The sequence below is a fragment of the Musca domestica genome, unplaced genomic scaffold (assembly GCF_030504385.1).
Source record: "Musca domestica strain aabys unplaced genomic scaffold, Musca_domestica.polishedcontigs.V.1.1 45, whole genome shotgun sequence".
Lineage (NCBI taxonomy): Eukaryota > Metazoa > Arthropoda > Insecta > Diptera > Muscidae > Musca > Musca domestica.
The window spans coordinates 665,577-684,694 of record NW_026712335.1 but is presented as its reverse complement, the minus strand read 5'-3'; the positions used below and the strand labels follow the sequence as shown (position 1 = coordinate 684,694).

General features: G+C 37.4%; 1 long non-coding RNA gene across 1 annotated transcript; it reads left to right on the top strand.

Moving 5' to 3' along the window:
- Positions 1–4,889: 4,889 nt before the first annotated feature.
- On the top strand, positions 4,890–5,924 carry LOC131804517 (uncharacterized). The gene is made up of 3 exons (XR_009343155.1): positions 4,890–5,207; positions 5,610–5,660; positions 5,722–5,924. It is a non-coding gene; the product is annotated as an uncharacterized LOC131804517 (long non-coding RNA).
- Positions 5,925–19,118: the final 13,194 nt, after the last annotated feature.

Below are 19,118 nucleotides of genomic sequence, written 5' to 3'. Positions count from 1 at the left end.
TATGAAATCTTCCAAATCAATCTTATTTTGATTGAGAACTATTTGTTGTTGTACTTTTGGCCTAAATCGGACACTTCCTCTCTTCCCTTATGCCCATCATCCACTTAGATGACTTACTGTAAATAATCTGAAGCGAATCCTATGATATGGACTTTTAAATGTAGGCCAATCAAAGTGGTACAGTCATTTTCATTGAAAAGTGTAAATAATTAACCTATTTTCGGCTCCTGTATCCACAGTCCTAATACTTTATAAAAAAATATATAATGATATATGGGTTGTTGTACATTTAATGGTCCATTAGTTCAGAGCTTATATATCACTTTTTCTTCTGTTAACTAATCGCATCTTAAAAGCAATTGCCGTGAAAGAAAAAGAGGCTGGCACAAATGGTCCAAATGTAGGTCCATGCAACTAACATCAGTCATACGTTTTTTTCGGTGCGGCCAAATTCTGTACCACACAGATGTACTGAAATTTCAAACACCAAAGAAGGAGGAGGAGACATTTGAACGTACAGCCGTACGAGGAGTGAAAAGAAAAAGTTACCACCTCATCGGAATGGTTTATTGGCTGGTTGGCTTTTTGCAAAAGCAGCTCAAGCCTATATTTTTCTTTAACTAACTTTTAAGTAACTAACTGACTGTCTGTCTGTCTGACAGACTACCTTAGTTACCACTAACTGACTGACTGACTAATGCTCACAATTAACTTCATCATAACTTGGTAAATTATTTCATTTCAATTCGTATTGATAAGATCGCAAATCACGTTCCTTGGCCAGCAAATGGACCAAAGCTTTGGCTGGCAATAACTAGGCTTGTATCCATGATAGAAAGTCCTCACCGGTCCTAAACAGCAGTTTCTCCTTAACTCGCAATCCAGTCCCAATGGTAGGTAACATTCTGTCTGGTCGTTAACGTTTCCAACCGACCTCCCCCCCCCAACTGGTGCTGGTGTAATATTCCTTCACGTAGTTGTCCAAATGGTTTTAGAGAGAAAATTAAGTCAAATCGTTTTCCTAAACTGAAATGATAACAACAACGACCAATTGGACTCCACATAAATCTCAGCGATGCAGAAAGGAGCATGAGAAGGAGAAAATTTATGCTGCATTTCGTCGACACCATGATCAGTGGCAGAAGCGGTTTGAACCACTGCTGATTTGAACAGTCCGTGTTTCTGGCTTCTAGAAAGCGTTTTTTTGCGGAGCAAATACAGCTGTGGCTGGCATTTGCAGCACCAGCTTTCATTTTGGCCACTTGTGTCCAATCAGACAAACCAACAACAGCAACAAAACAGATCTGCAATGAAGACAGTGTTTGTTGCTTTCATGCCCGGTGTTGGAGTTGTTGTTGTCTCGGAATATTCCTGGCATATTGTTGGTGGTAACAAGCAACTCGAGTTGTTTTTATTGTTGTTGTCTTGTAACTAACTCCCCCAAACGTCAAAATAATAACAAAACACAGTGGGAGATGTTTTGAAAATTCATTGGACATTTAAAAAAAAAAATGCACAAAAAATTTGGAAGATAAAATTCTCAACAATTTTGGATTAGGGAATTGGCATTACCTCTATACTCGTAGACGGAGTTTTTATCAAACTTAGATGGAGTTCGAAGATGGGCAATATCGACCCACTCCTTCTGGTACATCAAGTACCTTCCTCACAAAGGGTCAAAATTTTGAATATTTATATCTTTTATCGAATGTAATGTAATAGTCCGATTGTCTTCAAATTACATACAGCGCAATATTTTTATTAACCCAAGGTCTGGTGTTAAAATGGGGTATATCGCTTGACCCCTTTTGGTACCTCTCCCAGAAACAGACCAAAATTTTGAATAAATACAGGGTGAGATAAAAAAACGACAAAGTCAAAAGCTCTCATGTTTACATTTTTATAGATTTTATTGAATGAAACAAAAAAAAAAAATGTTGGAAATAGCATCAAATTTTAGAATAAATTTAGATTTGTTCGAATTGGTCATCTTTGGCACGAATTATGGCCTCCAAACGGCCAATGAAACCGTCATACGCTGCCCGAATGTTGCTCTGTGGTATTTTGTCCCATTCTCGGCGAATCGCTTGCTTGAGGTGATCGACACTTTGGTATTATTTAGTGCCAACCTTGCTTTTCAAAATACTCCAGACACAATAGTCCAACGAATTGGTATCCGGGGATTTTGGTGGCCATTGTGCGCTGGAAATGAAGCGAGGAACCTCATTTTGTAACCATTCTTGGGTGGCGCGTGCTGAGTTCGATGGTGCTGAGTCCTGTTGGAATGTCGAAGGTCTGCGGCCAAAATGTTTGCGTGCCCAAGGCTTTAATACACCCTCCAGAATATTTTCGCGATAATATTGGGCATTTATTCTGATGTCACGGTCGATTAATACGAGCGGAGAGAGACCATCGGCTATTATGGCGGCCCGCACCATCAACTTGAGTTCTGGTGGCCAACCTCATTTTCAGTTGACCTCTTTGGCAAGTAAACACGATTATTTTGTTTGTTTACAAACTGCTGGACAACGAATGTTTTCTCATCGGGGACGGAGAAAACCAAATTCGTCAGTTCACCTCTTTCGACCAAGCTAAGCAACTCTTTAGCTCTTTTGAGTCTATTTTCTTTCTTTCTTTTGCCGCGTAAGTTCTGGCACTTTTTAGAATTTCAATGGATTTACCCCGCGCTCATTTTTCAATATTTGTCGAATGGAATATTGCGATATGCTCACGAGCCATTTTTCGGTCACTGCGATGCGGGTTTCGATCAAGTCGCTTATTTACTTTTTGAACTATTTCTGCTGCTGTTGCTATTTTCTTCCGTGCAATTCCTTGAGCGATGATACGAGACACAAAAGATTTGTTCACATTTAAATGCTGGAGTGCTCTAACGATAGCCACTTGTGGTTTTCCAGCCAAACATACCGAAATCACACTATCACGCTTAAATTCCATCACGAATAACTTTTTTTCTGGAAAATTCTCACCAAAATGCTTTTGTACGCTTGTAAACAATATAATGAGCTATCACTGGAATAATTTTAACAGCTGTCGGACGAGTGGCTTAGAAATGACAGCAGTCTGAAGTTTGTTGCAGTTTTTTCATTTCACCCTGTATGAAGCTCATAAAACGCGAAATAAGCATTCGATTCTCTTCAAATTTCACACAACCGAATCTTTCTATCAATACATAATCAGGTGTGAAGATGGGATATATCGGTGGACCCCTTCAAGTACCTACCCCACAAAGGGGGTCAATATTTTGAATAAATATGGAGCTCATAAAACGCGAAATAGGCATCCGATTTTCTTCAAGACCCACAAATGCCATTCTTTCTATCAACACATAATCAGGTGTGAAAATGGACATCTGGTACCTCCCCACAAAGGGGTCAAAATTTTGAATAACTATGAAGCTCATAAAATGCGAAATAAACATCCGATTCTCTTCAAATTTCACAAATTCCAATATTTCTATGAACACATAATCATAGGCGAAGATGGGATATATCGGTCGACCACTTCTGGTACCTCCCCCACACAGGGTTAATCAACTTTCAATGACTATGAAGCCCATAAAACGCGACATAAGCATCTGATTTTGTTCATATTACACACATCCCATTCTTTCTATCAACACATAATCAGGTGTGAAGATGGGATATATCGGTCGACTCCTTCTGGTACCTCCCCCACAAAGGTACCAACATTTTCAATAACTACGAAGCTCATAAAACGCAAAATAAGCATCCGATTCTCTTCAAATTTCACACAATCCAATCATTCTATCAACACATAATCACAAAACAAAAATGGGATATATCGGTCGACCCCTTCTGGTACCTCCCCCACAAAGGGGTCAAAATGTTGAATGACTACGAAGCCCATAAAATGCGAAATAAGCATCCGATTCTTTTCAAATTTCACACATCCCAATATTTTTATCAACACATAATCAGGTGTAATGATGGAATATATCGGTCCACTCCTTCTGCACAGAGCCGAAAATACAATGACTTTTTTAACCATGTGCATGGTTAATTTTTTCATGGTAAATGTTTGAGATTACAAACACAAAATAACGTTATAGCATGTTTCCATTGGAAACCTAACAACGTTGTTCGCTCTCAGAATTAGGTACACGAATTAACCCGTTCATACGGCACGATTCGTTATTCATAGTAAAATAATTCCTTTCTCCAAAAATTTTGTTTGTTGATTTTAATAGGAATTTATACGAAAATACATGAAATTCTCACTTATATGAATAAAAGAAATTATTGTTTTCCTCCCAAAGATTTTTTATATCATTAATTTTACAATTTTCATTCATGTTTTCAACTTTTTGTGTAAATGTTGACATTTTGAACACATTTTTGTGTTTTTCCATTTTTAAATTCTGCTGGAGAGACACTTGTCAAACATTTTTTCTGCCGATAGAAACATTTTGAAAATATTGCCTCTTTTGTTTGCAGTTTTCTGTGGAAATCTCAACTCGTGGACAAAATGCGCACCTCGAATGAGAGAGAAAACAAAATTTACTTTCGTTTGAATGTACATACGCCATTCAACATTGTAGTTTTCATTCATAATTTTCAGTCTTCCCAAAAATTTTTAAAATTTCATTAAATTTTTCTATTTTTAATTTTTAAATGTCATAATTTATTTTTCCGATAAATACTCTCATTTTTTAGGGATGGGACATATTTTTTCGTTGTTCTGAGAGTGATTTGATTTGAACAACGTACAAATATAAGTGTTCGCTCAGGAAATGTTGTGTGAAGAATTAGGTAGTTTTTTCATAGTTAAGGGTCAAACAACGAATAGAGAGCGAATCAAGTGCAGTGGAAACGCCACATTATATAAGGTCAAATGTAGATGAAAAATAGTTTAATTAACGTTGTATAAGGTTGTTGTTTTTTGAGAGAGACGGAAAAATGTGAGAGATACATAAAAATTTAAAGAGCCTTCGGCTCTGTTGTGGTCAACAATTTTGAACTGCTTTGTGTTTGACGAAGTTCAATATTACAATATACGAAGTTGCAACGAATGTGACTGTCATATTCCCCCTCCTCCTCTTTATCGAATCTCTTTCTGTGGTCTGAATATGTGTAAGAAAGATCAAATAGACAATCACTTCTTTAGTTGGTGTTGAATAGTGCAAGGGAGTAGTGCACGTGCTCGTGGGAATAGTGCTTGGTATAAAGGTAAGTAAAAGCTGGTGAAATTAACAAATATATTTGATTGTAATTTGTATTTGTTTTAATAGAAAACCCTGATACTATTTCAACATAGTAATGTGTTATTGCTATATTCAAATTGTATCAGATTTGTCTATCAAATAAACTATAAATTACAATAAAGAAACAAAAATAACGGTAATACATGAAAAAAACAAGCAACAACAATGTATATGCAGCGACAAGCAAAAATGAGGAGAGAAATAATGTGTGAGTGTTTATTCATACATATGTGTTCTTTTTGTCTTTGCTTGTGGCTGCTACGACGTACATTAGCGTATGCATTTGTCACCAAATGTACGTTGTTGTTGTTGTTGCTGAAGCGACAGTGTTCATATTTATGTATATCTTTTTGTTTTTTCTTCTCAGTTGTTTTTTTCTCTGGTGTCTTTTTTATGGGTGCTCGTGCGTACATTTTTGGTAAGTTGTGACAATACTATTTGCTTTTATTAACTACTAGTTTCTTCTTCTGTTTTTGCAGTCGGTGTTTGGCGTTTTGTAGTTTTTTTTCACAATGGCTGAGGAATATAATTTAAAATCACTCGGTAAGGCGTTAAAAAATAAAATTTATATTAAACATATATCTTTCTTTACCAGCCCTCCCTTAAATATACATACAATTTGTAATGGAAATACATATTTTAGAAATATGCGGTATTAATAAATAAATAATAAATAAACTTATAAAAATTACATTTTTCTTGTTTTATTCAAACAAAGGTTAATTTATTATTAAAAATTATCATATGAACTGTTTAGACAAACTGACTATGAAATGTTATTATTAACAATTCTCATGGTTACAAAAATTTAACAGTGCATTGTTAAAACAACAATTTTTTTTCAATATCAACAATTTTCGTGGTTAAAAAAGTCAATCATGGAATAGCTAAATTAACGATGATTATTTTTAAATACCAGTCAACAAGAAAATGTTTAAATTAACCTTACATAACGTAGACTCCAAATCATGTTTATTTATGGTTAAGCTAACCTTGTATAAGGTTAATTTTTTTCTCTGTGTGGAACCTCCCCAACATCTGTCGACAAAAAAACGACAGATATTTTTTTTAACTTATTTTAATCGATATTTTCCTACCACTGTGTGCTCCAGCTTCAAGCCAAGTATTAACTGTCTCACTTTTGAAAGAGAAAAAATTCAAAATTTTTGACTCGCAATACAGCCATGAATTTTCCTGGTACCAATGCAGTTGCTGTTGATTTCCAATGAATTCGTTAGGACCTACATCAGGTTGTCTCCGGCACTAATCAGCTGCCAAATATCTCATCTTTTTTTTTTTTGCTTGGGTAGACAGCTATCAACGAAAATAGTAACGAACCAAAAATTGAGTAGCATAACATTTAGCGAGTTGCATGAGGATCATAATAGAGGACCATTCGTAAATGGGTTATACATTTCACCATAGATATTGCATTTCTATGGAAGACGACCAGTGGAGGTCATATCTAAGAAGATTTGTATACCCTCCACCATTTTATGGAAGGTATATTAACTTTGTCATTCCGTTTGTAACTCCTCAAAATATTCATAATGGGCCCTATAAAGTATATATATTCTGGATCAGCATAAAATTCTAAGACGATCTAGCGATGTCCGTCTGTCTGTTGTAATCACGTTATCTTTCGAACGAATGGAGGTATAAGGCTAAAATTTTGCATGTTGACCAGTAGGCTGGTTAAGTTTCTAAATAGGCCATGTCGGTCCATATTTTCGCATAGCCACCATATAACGGTACTCCCCGATATTCGATATTTTCATGATTTTAGCGGCATTATTCCCCGGAATTATTTCAACTTTCATATTAAAAGATCGTTGTGGGTACTACAGCCTATATCAAAAATGTTTGTATGCAGGTCCACTTCTACTACAGTACCTCCCGATTTTCGGTATTTTGAAGATTTCAACAACAAAATTCACGGGACTCGTTTCAAATGGGTACTACAACCTATGGCAAACACTTACGTATGCAGGTCCACGTCTTTGTAAATACTCCGTATTTTCATGATTTTTGCGACATTATTCACCGGAATTATTTCGAATTTCGTATTTGAAGTTCGTAATGGCTACTACCGCCTATCACAATCATTTTTCGTATATCCCCCATATAACGCCACCTCCCGATAGTCGGTATTTTTCACCGGAATTATTTCAAATTTCATATTTAAAGACCCTAATGGGTACTACAGTCTATGACAAAAATTTGTGTATGCAAGTCCACGTCTTCGTATAGTCCCCATACAGTAGTTTTCGGAATTATTTCGAAATTTTTCAAGTTCCTTCCAAATGTTGGAGATTATTAAAAGTTGGGCCCGGCGGAACTTAGCTACTTTTTTACTTGCTATATTTCTTAAAGTCTTTTTCAATCTTTTTTAAAAGTCTATAAGTATTTCTGTGCTATTTCAATGAAATTGTTATACACAACTTTTCAATCCTCATTTCAATTTTCCAAAACCCAAACGGGAAGAAAAGTCTCCACTCTATATATATTCCACAACATGTTCTCTGGCATTGGTCCTCGTAACCCGGAGAAAAAGAGAGATTACAAATCGAAAAGAGAGCAGATAAAATTGTATTCTGTTCTCATTTCTTTGCGCAGCAATGGCTGCCTTTGGACATCCGGTTATGCACCTCCCTTGATGGGGGAGCAGGCCCGAGTTTAACAAACTATTGATTTTTCCCAAAGGTCTAGGGTTTCATTGGATTGCCAAGTATGTAGACAAAAAGAATTCGTGTCCCCTTTTCATCCTCCCCCAGACCCTTTTACAACGGCAACAAGCCACACTCAACCTTCCCTTTCCCCTCTGCGTCAGCAAGGATTTTTATTGTTTCGCTTATTTCCCTTAGATTGCATTGCATTTTGTTGTGTGTGCTTTGTTTCTCCGCTTCTCTGCTTTCGCCAAGTTCCGGTATTTTGTGTGTCGCGGTTCAACATTAATCAAACACGTGCAGCAAGCGCGCGCTGCAGTATGGCTGTGGGAGTCTTGTTTTGTAATGGTGGTTGTATTACTACGAAATTCCACGTCAAAGGATAATGGCATTGGAATGGGAAAGGAAACATGAAATGAATGGCATTTTTGGTTGGAGTTGGGAACACGTGACCGGAATCAAGTTAATGCACGTACACATGCCCTCCATCCCTCCATGGCGATATGCAGGCATACGGAACGGAAGACAGATTTTTGAGATTGTTCGCAAAAAGGAAACAATGGAGAAATTCCTTTCGTGGAGAGTTTATTCAAAGCGTTATGCCTTTGTTTTCCTGCAACACGAAAAGCACAATTTTATTTCGAGCCGATATTTCATTATTGCAACATGATGTTGGGAATTAGCGCCTAGAATGCTACTTTTGTAGCGTCTTTGCTGTCAAGGCAAAGGCAAAGGCTTTGATGTGTGTATGTGTCCCTTTTTTTTGGGGGAGTGGAGAAGGTGGAGGTGTGTGAGTGTGTGTCTATACCCCTTCCATTTGTTTTCCTTTTGTGGCTTCATTTTCATTAGTCGTCTCTTTGTCACTGTGGGCGTTTTTGTATGTATTCTACACCGACATCCTCATCATCATCACCGACGCTGTTGTCCTTATAGTCCTTTGTCAACATGAAAGTTGTATCCTTAAATTACACGCTGTCTTCTTTGTGGGATGAGAGTAAATATTGACGTAGCTAAATTTTTATTGCTTTTCATTTATATTTGCCCAGGAAGGCCAAGAGGGAGATGGGGGGGAATACCGTCAACAGGATTCAGGATCAATTTCGTTACAGGATTTGCGTTATAGAATGGAAAAAGACATCTATAAGGTCTTTTGTCTGAAAAGAAGAAAGGATAGCAGAAAAATAGGTGTTCTGTATAAAGAAGGCTTCTGTCTAAAGAAGACCTGTAAGAGGTCTTCGGTCTAGAGAAGACTTGTAGGAGGTCCTCTGTCCAGAGAATGCCCTTAAATGTTTTTTTTTTGTCCAGAAGAGACCTGTAAGAGGCCTTTTGTCTAAAGGAAATCTGTAAGAGATTTTCTGTCTTCAGGAGACCTGTAAGAAGCCTTTTATCTATAGAAGACTTGGAAGGGGTCTTCTGTATAGAGAAGGCGATGTAAGAGGCTTCTCTCTAAAGAAGACCTGTTAGAGGTCTTCTGCCTAGAGAAGTCCTGAAGAAGTCCTTCTGTCTAGAGATGATCTAAAAAAGACCTTATGTTTAGAGAAGATCTGAGAAATGTCTTCTGTTTAGACCTGTAAGAGGTCTTCTGCCTAGAGAAGACCTGTGAGAGGCATTCTGTCTAGAAAGAATCTGATAAAGGTATTCTGTCTAGAGAAGACCTGAAAGAGGTCTTCTGTCTAGAAAAGAACTGTAAGAGACCTTCTGTCTAGGCAAGACAGAGAAGATCTATCAGAGGCCTCCTGTCTAGTGAAGATATAAAAAAACCTTCTGTCTAGAGAAGATCTGAGTAATGACTCCTGTCTAGGGAAGACCAATAGAGGTCCTCCGTCTAGAGAAGATCTGTAAAAGGTCTTCCGTCTAGAGAAAATATGAAAAAGGCCTTCTGTCTATAGAATAATTGGAAGAGGTCTTCTAACTAAAGAAGACCTGGAACATGCCCTCTAAGTGGAAGAGCTCCTCTAAATAGAGAAAACCTGGAAGATGTTTTATAAATTGAGAAGACCTGGAAGAGGTTTTCGAAGTAAAGAAGGCCTAGAAGAGGTCTTCAAACTAGAGTAGACCTTTAAGGGGTCTTATGTCTAGAGAAGACCTGGAAGAGGTCTTCTGTCCTGTTAAGAAAAGACCTGTCTTAAGAAGTCTTCTGTCTTCAAAAGACCAGCATATGATCCTCTGTAAGAGGCCTTCTGTTTAGAGAAGACCTGTAATAGGACTTTTGTATAGAAAATACCTGTTATAGGTCTTTGGTATAGAAAAGACCTAAAAAAGGTATTCTGCCTAGAGAAGACCTAGTATAAGAGGTCTTCTGTCTAGAGAGGACCTGTAAAAGATGTTTTGTCTAGAGAAGACCTGACATAAAAGGTTTTTTTAAAGAAATCCTGTGAAGTGACTACTGCCTAGAGAAGAACTGAAAGAGATCACCTGTCTAGAAAAGGCTGATAGAGGTCATCTGTATAGGAACACCTGTAAGCGGTCTTCTTTCTAAAGAAGCCCCTTAAAAGGCCTTGTTTTTAAAGAAGTCCCGTAAAAATGACCTATGTCCAGAGATGTCCCCTTAGAGGACCTGAAAGAGGTCTTCTGTCGGAAATAATACCTATAATAAGAGGTCTTTTGTCTATAGAAAACCTGTAAATCGTCCTTTGTTCAGAGAAGAGTAAGAGAAAGCGAGTGGAATTTTCTCTATGGAGGTCCTGTTTGAGGACATCTGTCAAAGATCTTCTGACAGTTATAAGAGGTAAGAGGTATTTTACCCTAAAATTTACCCTTAAATGGTCTTCTCTCCATGGAAGACCTGTAAAAATCCTTTCCCGTACAAAAGGTCTATTAGAAGTTCTTCTCATTTCTCCTACTCCTAATTCTCATACTTGTATTTTTGTCCTCTCCTAGTCGTCTCGAGACGTTGTTGCTTCCCATTTACATTTTCCCTCAAACATGTCACAGTCTCACACCCCCATTCTGCTGCTGGCCATCATCCTGCTGCCACATCCGTCTATGTTTTCATTATCGTCATGTCGCGTTGTTAATGCCCTCCTTTCGGTTTGTCAATACGAACACGTGCACAAGGACATTTATTGGATTTCCTCAGCGTGTGCATTTTTTATTTATTCCAATTAAACGAAGGAAGGCAGTCTATGATTATTTGAACGAGTCCAAAGAACGATGCTGTCACTCTTCAAGACCTATGACTAAGTGTTTGTTCTTTCGTTTGTATTTGTATTTTGCAGCAGGCAAAGTGAGGGAGTGATTGCGGTACGAGTCAAGGGGTGAGGGGGCATGAATTTAATAATAATGATATTAAAAGGGAACCTTAATTGCTAAATGGGGACATAAAGGAAACAAAACATCATTTTAGAAGTATGAAGCTAAACACGAAAATATTCTTTATTAAATTTCACTAAAAATCTCCGAAGAAAAGTAATCTCTATTTCCAATATATATCAAGAAAATAGTTGCATTAATGTTGCCACACAAAATAAAAAAACGCGAAAAGATTTCGTGATTTTTTTGATCAAATTTTCCTCGGACTTTTGTCCAGTTGTTGCCTGAAAGTAACATTAAATTTCATTTTAGGCAAAAAGTGTCAAGGGAGGAAATATTCTACACCAAATTTCACTATAAATCTCAGACTGAACCATACCTCTAGGTAATGAAGTTTTTAAGAAAATTATGTTTTAAATTTTGTTATTAGGAGTGAAAATATTGATTTTTATACCCTCAGCCATATGGCTGCAGAGGGTATATATCATTTGATATATACAAAACGTGTATAGTCGAAATAACGGTTTTAGACCCTAGGTCTCTTTGGACAAAATCCGTTTCAGGACATTTGGAGTCGATGTAGCGATGTCCGCCCGTCCGTCTGGCCATATCAAAGTTGGTACATCGTAATATTTTTGTCAAACTTCGATCGAGTTCGGAGATAGAAAATATCGGTCCACTCCTTCTGCTATCTCCCCCACAAATGGTCGAAATTTTCAAAGAATATAATTTCTGCACATAAAGAGAAATTATAATCCGATTTTGCTCGAACTTAGCAACTCCTAATATTTTCATCAGTGCTATGTCAGGTGCGAAAATGGACAATATGGGTCCACCCCATCAAGTACCTCCCTCACAAAGGGACAAAATTTTTGAATAATTATAACTTTTATAATATGTGATGTAAGTGTCCGATTGTCTTTAAATTACACACATCACAATATTTTTATAAACTCAAGATCTGGTGTGAAGTTGGAATGTACCACCCCCATAAAAGGTCGAAATTTTCAAAAAATACATATTCTGCACAGAAAGAGAAACGATAATCCGATTTTACAAATCCTAATATTTGCGTCAGTGCTAGGTCATGTGCGAAAATGGACAATATCGGTCCACTCCATCAAGTACCTCCCTCACAAAGGGACAAAATTTTGAATAATTACAACTCTTATGGAATGTGATGTAAGAGTCCGATTGTCTCCAAATTTCATACATCCCAATACTTATATTAACACAAGGTCTGGTGTAAAGATATAATATATCGGTCCACTCCTTCTGGTACATCCCTCACAAAAGGTCGAAATTTTGAATATCCATTAAGCTCATAAAACGCGAAATTAATATCCGATTCCATTCCAGACGAAGCACATTTGAATATTTCCATCAACACAGGATCTGTTATAAAAATGGCACAGATCGGTCAATTCCTTCTGATACCTCTCCTACAAAGGGTCAAAGTTTTCAATAACGAAAACGTTTATAAAATCCGAAATAAGCATCAGATTCTCCTTATACTTCATACATCCCATTATTTTTACTAACACAAGATCTGTTGTCAAGATGGGATATAATGGTCCTTTCCTTCTGGTACCTCCCTCTCAAAGGGTCAAAATTTTGAATATCCATGGAGCTCATAAAACGCGATACTAATATCCGTTTCCATTCAGACTTGGCACATCTCAATATTTCTATTGACCCAAGATCTGTTATAAAGATGGTAGAGATCGGACCATTTCTTCTGGTACCTCCCCCACATAGGGCTCAAGATTTTGAGAAACTAAACGCTCAAAGCAAGCCAAATCAGCATTTAACTTTCTTCACACATACAAACATTTTTGCGAACGCCAGATCTGTTGTGAGGATGATACATAGCTGCAAACATCTTCTGGTACTTCAGCCACAAAGGGTCACAATTCTCAATACTTTTTCCTGTCATAACTTTCGAAACAAGTCAACAATTCTATATCGAAATGTTTCTCTCAACCAGAAACTTGGGATGAATATGGAATTTATGATGAAGTTACCAATATAGACCGAACCTGACATGTCGAAATATTTATATCGTATTTATTTAGGTCCGATATGAAATGGACAATATTGACCCATTCCTTCAGATCCCACTCCATAGAGGGTCAAGAGTTTGAATAATCATAACGGAAGTCAAAATATTTTTAAATAATCGAACATTGACTGAGGGTATACATCTGTCGGCAGAACCGACTGATACTTTTTAACTTGTTTGATGTTAATATAACACGTTTCCATTTGTAGTCTACAGGGTTGCCCATATTCGACGGACCTTTGGGCCCTTTGGGCCCATTCCAATCGACGAGGCTTGTCCGCAGGCAACATTCTTTGCGTCAATTGAATTTTGTACGGGAACAAATGCAAATCAATGCGAATAATCCGTTGTAAAGTGGATCGAGCCATGCCCAACTGCTGAGAACGGCGTTTTTGGGATGTTCTTGGGGACCTCTCAACACTGGCTCGTACGGCAGCGATATTCTCGGCCGATCGCCTTGTTCGACTTTTATATGGCCTCTTCGGATTAGAAAGAGCCTTACCAGTCGAAAACTTTTCGTATGAACGCTTAATGGTGTTCTTAGAAGGCGCACTTCTCACATTTTTTTCACAATTGACTTCTTCTGTTGAATGTAAATTTCAACTATTTCAGAGCGCTCGCGTGGCGTGTATTGGTTCATGGTAAAAATCTGCTTGGACTGACTCTTCAAAAGCGGTATGTCATTAAGCGATGTGACATCTCTGTCAAAAGTTATGGTGTTGCCAGATGGGTCCGTCGAATATGTGCAACCCGGTATATTACCCTTAACTCTTTATTTTTTTTTTTTTGGGGAGTGTCAAGGAAAGAGATATTCTAGATCAGATTTCATTGTGAGTCTCTGAACAAATGAAATTAAATTTATTGCTTATTTTTTTTTATTTTCGACAAATTTAGCATTTTTTCAGAATTATTGGTGGACCCTTTATTTTTGGATTCTTTATTGCCATTAGTTTTATTTTCATAAAAAAATCATTGCATTTTCCTGATAGCACGTGCGTTTTTGACCACATTTACGTTGCCTTTTAATCAAAAAATATAATTCTCCCGCCGGGTCATTGCAGTCAACAAAGAATTATTACCCAAATACTGTTACGCACTTCCCAACGGCTCAAAAAGCAAAAAAAAAAAAAAAAAAAGAAAAACGAATACCCAGCCATTTGAACACTTGTAAGTGTTGGACCCGTTTAATATGGGGCGTTGTTGGCTGGCCATTGCAAAGTTTCATTTGCGTCGCTTAGGAATGTGGCGGCCGCTATTATTGACATCTTCGAATGGAACACTGCATCATCAGCAGCATCACCACCACCTCCTTAGCGTAGCCGGTGATGAGCAGCGACTACAACTACGTTGCCATGGCCCTGGGTTGGATTATATTTGTGTAATTTAGTTACGATATACAAAACTACGATAAATTGTAACGAGTGATGTGCCCCATGGGCTTGCACGTGTTCTTCTCTGGATAAGAAGTGGAAAAAAAAACGCTTTAATGTTGGCATGGCATGGCTGTTCGTTAAGCTCCACTAAGCCACAAAAAGCAAAACGAAACTACAATAACAAGGCTTAATGTAGTTTGATTGCTGGCTACGGAGGTGGTGTAATGGGTTAAGGAATATGTGGGTATATTCAGACTGCTGTCGTGTCTAAGCCACCCGTCCGACGGCTGTTAAAATTATTTAAGTGATAGCTCATTATATTGTTTACAAGCGTACAAAAGCATTTTGGTGAGGATTTTCCAGAAAAAGAGTTATTCCTCATGGAATTCAAGCGGGATAGTGTGATTTCTTTATATTTGGATGGAAAAACACAAGTGGCTATCGTTAGAGCATTCCAGCATTTAAATGTGAATAAATCTTTTGTGTCTCGTACCATCGCTCGATGCCGTGATACTGGTAGCGTAGCCCGTCATCAAGGAAGAGAACGGAAGAAAACAGCAACATCAGCAGAAAATGTTCGAAAAGTAAAAAAGCGACTGAAACCCGTGTCGCAGTGGCCGAAAAATGGCTCGTAATCTGAACATTCGGAAATATTGAAAAATGAGCTCGGGGTAAAGCAATTGAAATTCCAAAAAGTGCAAGAACTTACACCGCAACAGAAAGAAAATAGACTCAAAAGAGCTAAAGAGTTGCTTCGCTTGGCCGAAAGTGGTAAACTGCCGAATTTGGTTTTCTCCGATGAGAAAACATTCGTTGTCCAGCAGTTTGTAAACAAACAAAATGATCGTGTTTACTTGCCAAAGAGGTCAGCTGAAAATGTGCACTTCGGTTTGCCACCAGCCGATGGTCGCTCTTAGCTCGTATTAATCAACCGTGGCATCAGAAAAAATGCCGAATATTATCGCGAAAATATTCTGGAGGGTGTATTAAAGGCTTGGGCAAGCAAACATTTTGGCCGCAAACCTTGGACATTCCAACAGGACTCAGCACTCGCCACCCAAGAATAGTTAAAAAATGAGGTTCCTCGCTTCATTTCCAGCGCATAATGACCACCAAAATCTTCAGATACCAATCGGTTGGACTATTATGTCTGGAGTATTTTGGAAAGCAAGGTTGGCACTAAAAAATACCAAGGTGTCGATCACCTTAAGCAAGCGCTTCGCCGGGAATGGGCCAAAGTACCGCAGAGCATCATTCGGGCAGCGTGTGACGGTTTCATTGGCCTTTTGAAGGCCATAACTTGTGCCAAAGGTGACCAATTCGAAAAAATCTAAAGTTACTCTAAAATTTGATGCTTTTCCGACATTTTTTGCTTTCAGTCAATAAAATTAAAAAAAAAAAACGTAAAACTTATTTTTTCATCTCACCCTGTATATAAGTCCCACAATAAGTTCATACTATCCTTTGTTAAACGTTGCTTCTCTGTGAAAAGTTTTTAGGCTACACAACAAACTGAACTGACTCATCCCTCACCATCCACCCTTCCCCCCATCCCCTCCCACCATACAACATTTTGTGTTCACGCGTCCATCTCTCATATCTCGTTCTCTCTCCTAGTAAGCAAATAAGGACACAAGTTCAGGCATACGTTCAGACGTGTGCGTCCGTAAGCAATTAAGCGTTTTTACCTTTGTCTTTTTTTGCCCGAATCCATTTTAATATAACATATCAGTATCTCTTGGGGATTAGTAATTTAATATACGACTTAGTGGTCTTTGGACATAAATGCTAGCGAAAGAAAAATCCACTGCCGCTGTCGATGCATTGCTGGAGAATTTAAGCTTGATTTATGGAGATGAGAAGTTGCATGGTTTTATTGGTCCACATCATGAAGTGGTGTTGCAGGGTAAAAAGACATACGTTAGGGATTAAAATTTACATTCAAGTTCTGAGTTTTACATTTGGAGGTCTCCATTTAAGAAACACTTTTGAGGGATATTTGAATTCCCAATAGTGACTTTTAAAGAAAAGTTTTCCCGCGTGACTGAATACGGACTATGTAAAGAAAGATATTCCTAGGTTTTGTGACAAGTCAATTTTTTTTAAATATTTTTTTTTATATATTTTTCGAAGATCCGATCCTCGTAGTTGATTCAACGTGGATCTTTTAAGTATATCTTTTAAGTATATTTTTTCAAAGTTCCATCAGATTTTGGATCTTATAAAATCTGCAACCTATCAAGGACTTGGGAAGACTCCTTTCAGGTTCGATTTAGTTCGAAGACTTTTCTCCAAGGACTAGTAAATCATAATTGGTAACACTTCTATTTAAAACAAAAATCCAAAGAGATTGAATTTCTTCTTTTTGACACCAGGGAGATTTTCTTAAATAAACTTATCGAAAGGTAATTAGATCCTTTTTAAAAATGAAGGTGGGGTTTAAAGACAAGAACCATTGGAGCCTCCTTGGTACCTAAAGAAACAATTTTGAAAACCTATTTGAGGCTCTGTGGTGACTCATTGTGGATTTTATTAACATTTTGATTATTCAAAACTTTGAATCTTTTTAGGGGAGCTACCAGAAGGAAAGGACCGATATATTCCATCTTAACACCACACATTGGGTTAATAAAAATATTGGGATGTGTGACATTTGAAGACAATCGGACTCTTACATCACAAGGAGGGAGATACTTGATGGAGTCGACCGATATTATCCATTTTTCCACCTGACTTAGAATTGACGCAAATATTAGGATTTGCAAAATCGAAGTAAAATCGGATTATTGCTTCCATTTCTGTGTAGAAAATATTTTTCTTGAAAATTTCGGCCTTTTATGGGGGAGGTACCAGAAAAAATGGATTTATATATTCCGTCATCACTCCAGACTTTGGGTTAATAAAGATATTGGGATATGTGAAATTTGAAGACAGTCGGACTCTTACATCACATTTTATGAGAGTTGTAATTATTCAAAATTTTGAGCCTTTGTGTGGGAGGTACGATATTACACATTTTTGCACCCGACCTAGAATTTACACAAATATTAGTATTTCGGTGCAGAAAATATTTTTCTTGAAAATTTCGACTTTTTGTGGGGGAGATACCAGAAGGAGTGGACCGATATTGCCCATCTCCGAAAATGATCTAAGTTTGACAATAATATTACGATGTACCAAGTTTGGACTAATTCGGATGCTCCCTTCGAGAGTTATCGTGCGCACCAGCCAGACAGGCAGACGGATGGACAGACGGACGAACATCGCTAGATCGACTCCAAATGTCCTGAAACGGATTTGGTCCAAAGAAACCTAGGGTCTAAAACAGCTATTTCGATGAGACACGTTTTGGCCGTATCACATGATATACATATACCCTCTCTAGCCCTAGGACTGAGGGTATAAAAATCAACCAAAAACTTTTAACAAAAAGTGTTGGGCGCCATTTTTTGTTAAAAGTTGGGGCTAGGAATTCAGCAAGATATTTTGTCCATGGTATTCCAAATTCGAGATTGAAAATATAGGAAGGAGCCCTTTAACTAGACTCATAACAACATATTGCAATGGCGCCCAACGTGGGGTTAACTTATGGAGAATAAGATATCATTGGAAATCAAAATTTAAAGACAAAAAAATGAATACTTAATGGCGCCCAAATTGGGAACTCTGCTATATTTTTGGTCACAGAGAACACTAAAGCTTTGGTATTCCAAATTTGAGGTTGAGAAATTAGTTGGGGGTGGGTATTTTTTAAGCTATGCTTCTTCAAATAGAATCATAACAATGTATTGGTAAATGGCGCCCAACGTGGGATTGTTTCTACTGTCAGTTCTTTGTTGGTGATAAAATTTTGGATTCGGCAATATTTTAGATCAGAGAGGATACTCAATGCGTTGGTATTCAAAATTCGAGGTTGAAAAAAAAATTTAAGGGGTCCTTTAACTAGAATCTTGATCCTTTGACTAGATTCGTAAAAACGTATTTGTAAATGGCGCCCAACGTGGTGTTGGTCAGTTCTTTATTGGTGATTATCTATAAAGAATAAGAAATCATTGGAAATCAGACTTAAGGTTAAAACAAGTAAAAAAGTTGTAAGTTCGGCCGGGACGAACTTTGAATACCCTCAACCATTCCGTTAAAAATTCTGTTAAAATTTTAAAAATACCGAATGTTGCTGTTATATTAGGGTATATACGATGACATGGACCTGCATAGGTAACTTTTGTCATAAGCCATTACAATATTAAAATGCGAAATTTAAAAAAATAGGTGAATAATGTAGCTAATATCATCAAAATACAGAATATCGGGAGTTACAATTATATTGGACCTGCTCAGACAATTTTCTTAGGCTGTAGTATTTATTACGAACTTCAAATACCAAATTTGAAACAATTCCGGTGAATAATGTCGCTAAAATCACCAAAATACCGAATATCGGGAGGTACCTATACGAATAGGTGGACCTGCACAGACAATCTCTTGCCATAGGCTGTAGCATCCATTACGAACATCAAATACTA